The sequence below is a fragment of the Mytilus trossulus genome, chromosome 10 (genome assembly GCF_036588685.1).
Source record: "Mytilus trossulus isolate FHL-02 chromosome 10, PNRI_Mtr1.1.1.hap1, whole genome shotgun sequence".
Lineage (NCBI taxonomy): Eukaryota > Metazoa > Mollusca > Bivalvia > Mytilida > Mytilidae > Mytilus > Mytilus trossulus.
Genome location: NC_086382.1, coordinates 53,777,373 through 53,785,665, shown reverse-complemented (window position 1 = coordinate 53,785,665; position 8,293 = coordinate 53,777,373). Strand labels below are relative to the sequence as shown.

At 30.5% G+C, this 8,293-nt stretch overlaps 1 protein-coding gene across 1 annotated transcript in view; it reads left to right on the top strand.

The window, feature by feature from the left end:
- The first annotated feature begins 653 nt into the window (after positions 1-653).
- Positions 654-8,293, top strand: part of LOC134687634 (uncharacterized) — a 131,129-nt gene continuing 123,489 nt past the window's right edge. Inside the window, exons 1-2 of the mRNA XM_063548079.1 lie at positions 654-731; positions 4,157-4,231. The gene's annotated coding sequence lies outside the window, so the exon portion shown is untranslated. The remainder of the gene's footprint in view (positions 732-4,156; positions 4,232-8,293) is intronic.

Here is an 8,293-nt window from a genome sequence, read left to right as displayed (position 1 = left end):
TAGTTTGTAATTGATTTGTGTTTTTCTTGTCCGTTAGTTTATTTCTTAGTACTTTACAGATCATAACTCCCATAACAATAACTTCATACGCATTAAGTAAAAACATAAATATACACAAAAAATTATTAGACGTTTTGGTGAAAGATATGACTTTACTTTCCATTTCCTAAATTTTTACATTTTAAACCATAAATTCATCTTCTATCCCTTTTGTCAGCGAGAGGACATAATCTTTTTTTTATGTTATCTACTCTATAATTAATTTCGCAATTACTATATGGCTATTGGTTATAAAAAAGACTAATCAGTCGTTTCTTTGGGAAAATAATCTAATTTTCACATACATCTAGAGTAGACATGTACACTAGATGATTTTTTGAATTTCGTTTTTGGAAGAACACTTTCTTTTAAATATAAGGCATTTGGAAAAGGCAAATAGGATTTCTCATACCTATTTCATAGACAATCTTTACAAGTTTTGAGACGACCCCTGACATTTCAAATGTCAGTATCAGTTGAGCATATGGTGCAGAAAAATCGTTAACATTTATGTTATTTTAAATTTGTTATTTAAGAGTTTTATCTAACAATAACCAATTACCCTCATCTCAAATATAACAAGTTAACAACTAGATGTTTAAGGCAAATTGTGTGGGACTTTTCAGTTCCGCAGAAAACTTTACTTCCTTATTAGAATTCTACGTAATGTTTGTAAACATTACCATTAAGTGGTAAGTTTTCTCTAGTTTTGACTATCGTATGCATAACATTTATATTCCTAATATTTTTTTTCCACATTGCATAAGTACAACTTAGCATAAAAGATAATAAAGCTCGTGTAATAATCTGTGAATTCGGTACTTTTGATAGAAATTGTTTTTCAGATGTAAATATTAACTTATATTTGACATTTCTAATAATAGCGACCAATCGTATAGATTTCCTATTTTTATCTGAAAGAACGGTTCCTATTAATTGAGGGTTTCCCAATTTATTTATTTTTTCTACATTTGTGTATGAATAGACCTTTGTCTTTGAAATTAGAATAACATAAGCAATTACAATATGTGTTATAATATAAACGGTCCCTTTGTTTCTCCACTGTATGTGCAATTCCACAATTGATGTCTCTTTATATAATTAGCTTCTTTCTTCATTTTTGTTTTCATTAATACAAAATATAGTTATTACTATCATAAAACAGATTACAATGATTTTTAAAATACAATTAAATCTATGACTACAATGAAAAGAAAAGAAAAAGAAACAATAATGTATATTTATAAACATTATGTTTTTTCCTTGACAAATACAGAAAAATATAGAAAACTGAATTCAAATATTTTGGTTGAAGATGTAGTTTTTATTTTTTTTCAAATAACTTGATATTGATTTCCACACCTCTGGACCACTTAAAGATATATAATTATATAACAGATTTGCTAAAACATATACAAATCTACATTTCTTCAATTTAAACTATAATTATGTTATTAAAGTAATTGATACAAATATTCACGATAGAGGGGCAAAAGAAACCAGTCAACCTCATATATATCAGAAATAAGCTGACAACGCCAGTTCAAAACTGACAGCATCCTTGTCTTTCTTGTGCAAAGAAAATTAACTGCATATTTTATGCATGAAGTGAATAGCTTTTTTTATATATTTAAATGCCTTTCAACTAGGTTCCTTGACATAACTCATCGTCAAGGACGACGAGGATAATATTGACAAGTATCACAGGGTAATATCAGCAGATTGTGAATAATATTCCAAACGAACGTAAAAATCTGATGGTTATTTACAAGTTATTTATGCTCGAAAACAGTAAGGAGCGTTTGTCAAAATAAAGAATTATAGTAAGTCGACAGTAGTTAGAAACAAACAACCAAAATAGATATATCTCACCTCTCGCGTCTGTATATATATTTCGTTTGCATTACAAAGATTCATGAATAGACTGGATTTTCCAATAAAACTATTATTAGAATAATATTTCCAACTTTTATTTTTAGGCATGATTGGGCCATCTCAATGTAAATATCTGAATATCTGAATATATATATTTATTGAAAAACAAAAACAAAATTAATCTTTGTTAACATTACTTCAAATTTTGAATTGAAATACATAATTATGCAATGCTGCCTTTATCCATCGGATCACAAGCAGTGATGGTGATACATGGCTGTGAACATAATGTATATATACAAGTTAACTCGTCTAAACATCAACCCAATAATGTAAAATCTGTAAATTTAGAGATCTAACATTGTTGGGGTTTACAGATCTTACATTGTTGGGTTGATGTTTAGATGAGTTATATATTATTTATATGTATACAACTCGTCTAAACATCAACCCAACAATGTTAGATCTGTAAATTTGCTTTCGCAAATTTTTGGTTCTTCCCTCGCCGGGATTCGAACCCATATGCTACTGTGATATCGTGACATCAAATCGCCTGCACTGCAGCCGTCCCGCTAGACCACACGACCACCTGGGCTCTACATATATATATACAACTCGTCTAAACATCAACCCAACATTGTTAGATCTGTAAATTTGCTTTCAAAAATTGTTGTGTTCTTCCCTCGCTTCTGTGATATCGTGAGCGTTATATCAAGACCACCTGGGCTCTACTATTGAATTGAAATAAATTGAAAATATTTACTGCAAATTTATATAAATTTTTTTGGATGGAACATCAGTTTGTTATTTACCAAAACTGTTTTGACACATTTTCTATAATCATGATAATAGAAAGATGTAAAACAGCGTTTCATGCTAAATAAGACCCATATTTTTCTTCACGTGTACGGTCTTAGCATATATCAAGTTTTAATAGTATTTACCTGTTGAAATATTCAGATGCGATGACTGGTAATGCGACATGTTTGCCATTTTGATACAGAGTAGGAGGAGCTTACACATTGTTACAAGCCCACATTGTCGGGTCATCTGACAATAAAGAGCACAACAGATTTTTGTATTTATAAGACCCGCCCATCGTATAAACTAGACGTTAAAGAAATTATTCTGTTTCAGAAAGCTATGCTGCGTCACATATTTTAGAATGATTCACATAATAAATCACAATTCAAATATTCTGGTCATGTCAAGCTTCAATTGGGTGTTTATACCTGCCCAGACTGTTCAGGGTTCGACATCTACTGTGGTATAAAGTTAATTTCTCATTTAAGTATAAGTATGTAGTACTGTCAATTATTTCATTTCATTCGATCACAAGCATTAGAAATTCTTACAGTTTTATAAAATTTCCATATATTTTGGATTCCATCAACAGAAGGGTACATTTTGTTAAGGCAGAAACATTCTTTAAAGTTATTTGTGGGATTTTTTCTGAAATTTGTTGATGCATCTTTAAAATTTTTGTAATAAGTGTTTGTCAATTTATCTCGTCAATAAAGGAACATTAAGCGAGATGAATAAAACAATGCCAAACATTTTCAGAACGCATTTGAAACGTGCAAGATTAAACACATTCATGCGAAGGATTTAGTTCACGCTGTAGTATATGGGATATTCATTATTTATGTATTATGAAAATGTATCCCAACTTCGTGCTCTTATTTTTTGTTTTGTATTTTCTTAAACAATCAAATTTCAATATTAAAAACATTAAGACATGTAAAAATTAGTACTTTTAAACCTAAAATTTGATGTTTTTTCACATATTATCTGTTTATACTTTCAGGTCGAAGTGCTTGTTAAAAATAAAACGAACTTATCCGGCTAAAAAATAATAACAAAATACATAAATAAGTATATTCTACCTGTACTTACTTGATTTTACCAGTTAAAATGTGCACGCAAATGCAATTAAATGTAATTTACCAAAACACTAATATAAATATTTAGTGTGGTAGATAGATAGAATTCAAATTATGTTAATCTTTGCCGAAAATAATGATTTCAGAGGTTTAAAATGCACATGTTTAGGGGTTTGAACTTTTTTTGTCATATAACACATATCTGTGTGTCAGAAGTGCCTAAAGAAATACATAGCTACGATCCATCATGACACCTCTCAGTGTGTTCTACGACAAGAAACCCCTAAGTTATACATTTGTCTATAAACAAAATTTAGTCCTGGCATCTTTGATGAGTTTATCTATAACTTATGTTTTAGTTGCACGCCTTGAGTATTTAGACGAAGTCAAATCTGATGAAGGTGGATCTATGTCATGAATTCATGATAATACAAGTAAGTTCTTATTGTTAACACATCTCATTTTGGAATTGAATAAACTTGTCGCCAATGCAAAAGAATGGCTCATTAAAATGCATAATGATTAGGGACCCGCTCAATTCATATTTTAGTTACGCATCTTTTTAGTCTACAACCGATGAAGTTGAAGAAGACTTATGGTTTGCACTCCGTATGTCTGTCTGTCCATAAACTCATCATGGATACCAGAATAGACATTTTACATATGCGCCAGATCTAGACGCGCGTTCCGCCAGTCCGGCAATCAGTTTTCTAGACACTTTTGTCTTCATGCTTGATTGATTGATTGTTGGTTGCTTTACGCTGCATTAGCACAACAAGACTTGAAGATATTGATTTGATATTTGGTATATTGTTTTATCATGACAAGTTGCAGTTCAAGTTCGAACTGCGTTCCGATAAAATAATTTAATGGAGAATTATGGTCCTTGAACTAGAAAATTCACTCAACGAATCAATTTCCGCACTTTTATTCGCCATGCATTAAGTTTAATTATTTTTACGGTCTGACGGGTATTACACAGAGTTATGAGCCTTGAGAAAATTCACTACGGTAATCAGTTTTCCAAACTTTTTTTCGTCATGCTTAAAGATATTGATTTGACAATTGGTAGATAGTTTTATCATGATAACTTACAGTTCAAGTTTACCATTTGTTCTGGTCTGATGATTTTGAGCAGAGTTAGGGTCCTCAAATTCACTTTAATAATCTGTTTTCCACACCCTTTTTCGTCATGCGGGAAGATAATGACTTGATGTTTTTAATATAGTTTACACCATGACTAGTTATATTCAATAAATTTGTATACGTTAGGGGACTAAGTATTGGCATGCAATATTCACAGAATGCTTGTTAATACTTCTGCTGGTGTATTGTAAGTACCTGGTGTATCTTCACCTCAGCACCCAATATCTCGGTACTGACATAATTTATGACAAATAATTCTTTTTGACACATTTTTTTTTAAATTTTGGGTACAAAATGCTCTTCAACTTTGTACTTGTTTTGGCTTTCTGAACATTTTTATATGAGCGTAACTGATGAGTCTAGTGTAATCGAAATGTGTGTCTGGCGTATCCAATTATAAGCCTGGTACCTTTATAACTGTTCTAAAGATGTATGTTTATAAGTTTTGAAATTATGAAGAAACTCAGCTTTCAACTCCCTCAAGCAATTTATTTTTTACATACATTTGACTAGTTTAGGTACTTTAGTCCCATAGCTTCCAACGGTTTGATTTCTTATACATCCTTGGCTTTTGAATATTTTTTTGGAGCGGTCTTGCTGAAAATAAACAAGATAAAAGCTCTTCGGACGTTTTTAATTTATAATTTATAGCTCTTCAAGTGTTTCGGTTCTTATACATCCGCAGTTTTTAAACATTCGTCTTTTTCCGTTCCTGATGAAGGTGAATCCAGAAAAGCATTTCGGGTGGATTAAATTCATAACGTATTTTTTTTTCTTTTATAATAGAATTGTTTTTGCAATAAAAAAAAATTAAGGAAAAGTTCAGTTATATATAAAATATGTATATTCTATAACAGTTGCTAAACTGATGACTGAGAACAATAGAAAATTCAATCTTCTTGCTCAAGGTCGAGATAATCAATAGTAAAATAATGTCGGTGAAAATACAGATCCATTCTTTTCTTTGGATGACGCCATTGTCTCGAAGGGCTCATTGCATTTGCGCCAATTTTTAAAAAGTCCAATCCTTCATATGCGCAACAATGTTATATTTCATTTGTGTCAAATAAAAAAAAAAAGCGCCATTTCACAGGTAAATCAAATAAAATATGACCGAACAGTTGAATATTCTTTGCTGTATCTTGAATAAGATTTGTTTTTACAGTATTTCTCCTGGATGATTGTTCATACTAATTTCTAAAACAAAACTGAGGTTTAAAGTTTTAAAATGTAAAAATATATGCTTTATAAATGGACATTGTCAGTTCAGAGTCCAATAGAGGAAATAAGTCTGTATGTTTGTACGATCACAAATATGGTATAAAGCTTATCATATTCATCAATTTAAATATCGTTAAGGTGTTCCATTAAACGTGCAAAGCCAGAATAACAACTGATATGGACAGAATTATAACTTTACTATAGTGTATAATACATACAACTGTCTTGCAATTTTACTACTTTTTTGATATGTTCAAAGTAACAGAACTGTGTTTTAAAGAAGTTTTAACATACCTTGTGTTTGATTTTAAGGAGTCATTTCAAAACATCTATCGTATATTTAAGATATATTTTATGTTAAACTGTGTTATTGGAAACATTCGTGTAATAACACAATGTGTTAATCATTATATAATTGTATTAGAAGCTTGTGTAACTGAAATTGAAAAAAAATAATCTTTGCTGCATATTGATCGAAAATCCAATAAAAATCCCGTAAAAATATAATCTAAAGACCTTTCAGGTCAAAATATTTTGAGTGTTTACCATAGTTCTTTGGATATGACAATTTCCAACGTATACCCATTTTTCTATAGTTTTCGAGACCACCGTCTGTTCTTGTCACATTAACTTTCAATCTAGAAAGATTAACTTTTGTAAATATGAAACATCTAGATTGTGTGAGTTAAAAACCTAAAGATAAATATTTTCATGAAGTTGACTATCCGTTAAAATTTATGCAGTTGTTTATAAACATACTTGATATTCATTTCAACACCAATTTGAAGTGCTGATAACTGGGCAGGTGTTCCCTCGGGTACGAAACATCAACCAGGACTGGCAGCGACCCAGATTTAGTTTAGTATGACGTCCAATTTCACTGAACTTATTCTAGTATTTCCCCCAAGCATGTTTAGCATGGATATACGTCATGCCATTTTTAAATGAGGCCATGCCCTTTTTTCGTCTTAATAAATGACGCCATGCCCTTTTTTCGTCTTAATAAATGACGCCATGCCCTTTTTTCGTCTTAATAAATGACGCCATGCCCTTTACTTCTTTGAATGACGCCATTGTCTCGAAGGGTCCGGTCCATTCGTTTTTGATGCGTTTTGTTATTAGATTTTTCCATGTGATTATGGACTTTCCGAATTGATTTTCCTCTAAGTTCAGTATTTTTGTGATTTTACTTTTTGCCCCAAAATCACTAGTGTAAAACCATTCAAACGGGAAAAACAACGGTCTAATCTTTAAAAATTATTCTGTATTTTTTTATGATCACACATATCGATTATAGCTTATCATATGCATCATATCAAAAATCGTTTAGGTGTCCCATAAAACTTGCAAAGCCAGAATAACAACTGAAATGGACAGAATTATAACTTTACAATAGTGTATAATGCATACAACTGGGTTTTTTTTACTACTTTTTAGATATGTTCAAAGTAACAGAACTGTGTTTTTAACATACCTGTTGTATAATTTTAAGATGACTGAATTCTGGGGAATATGTTTTATTATGCCAAAAAAATGTATTTAAATTGTTTTCTCAAGAAAAAAAAAGCTTTTTAACTTTATTTACCTGTTTTATTGGCGCAAATTAATGAAAAGTTTTATTTTTGGAGCAAATGAAATATGGTTTTTGGCGCAAATTAAAGATTTATATGACGCAAATGAAATGCCAATTGGCGCAAAAGCAAAGCATCGATATGTAATGCCCTAAATAAAAGCCTTTACAAAAATAAAATTTCAATTTTTTTGGGCCCATCGGCATTTCAGTTAAATTGTTACTTGCTTGTGTATCACCGTAGTTGCAATTTAAAGTTAAATACCGTGGCTTTTGCAATTTTATCGCCTATGTTAATGATTATTTACTACTAATTATGGAATATAAGATTATAAAACAAACACTAGATATTTAATACAAAATGAAAATGTCCGCATGTTATACATTTGTTTATGTACAGCCTTTACACCTGAAAAACTTTAGTTTTAAATATAAAAAAAAGTATTCATGAATTTAAAAACAATTGTGAAACAGTTTTAAAGGTATGCATAGTTTTGACTAAACTGGTAAAAAAAAGTGTTTTGTTTAATAACCCTGAGTATGGTCAGTATGAAATTTA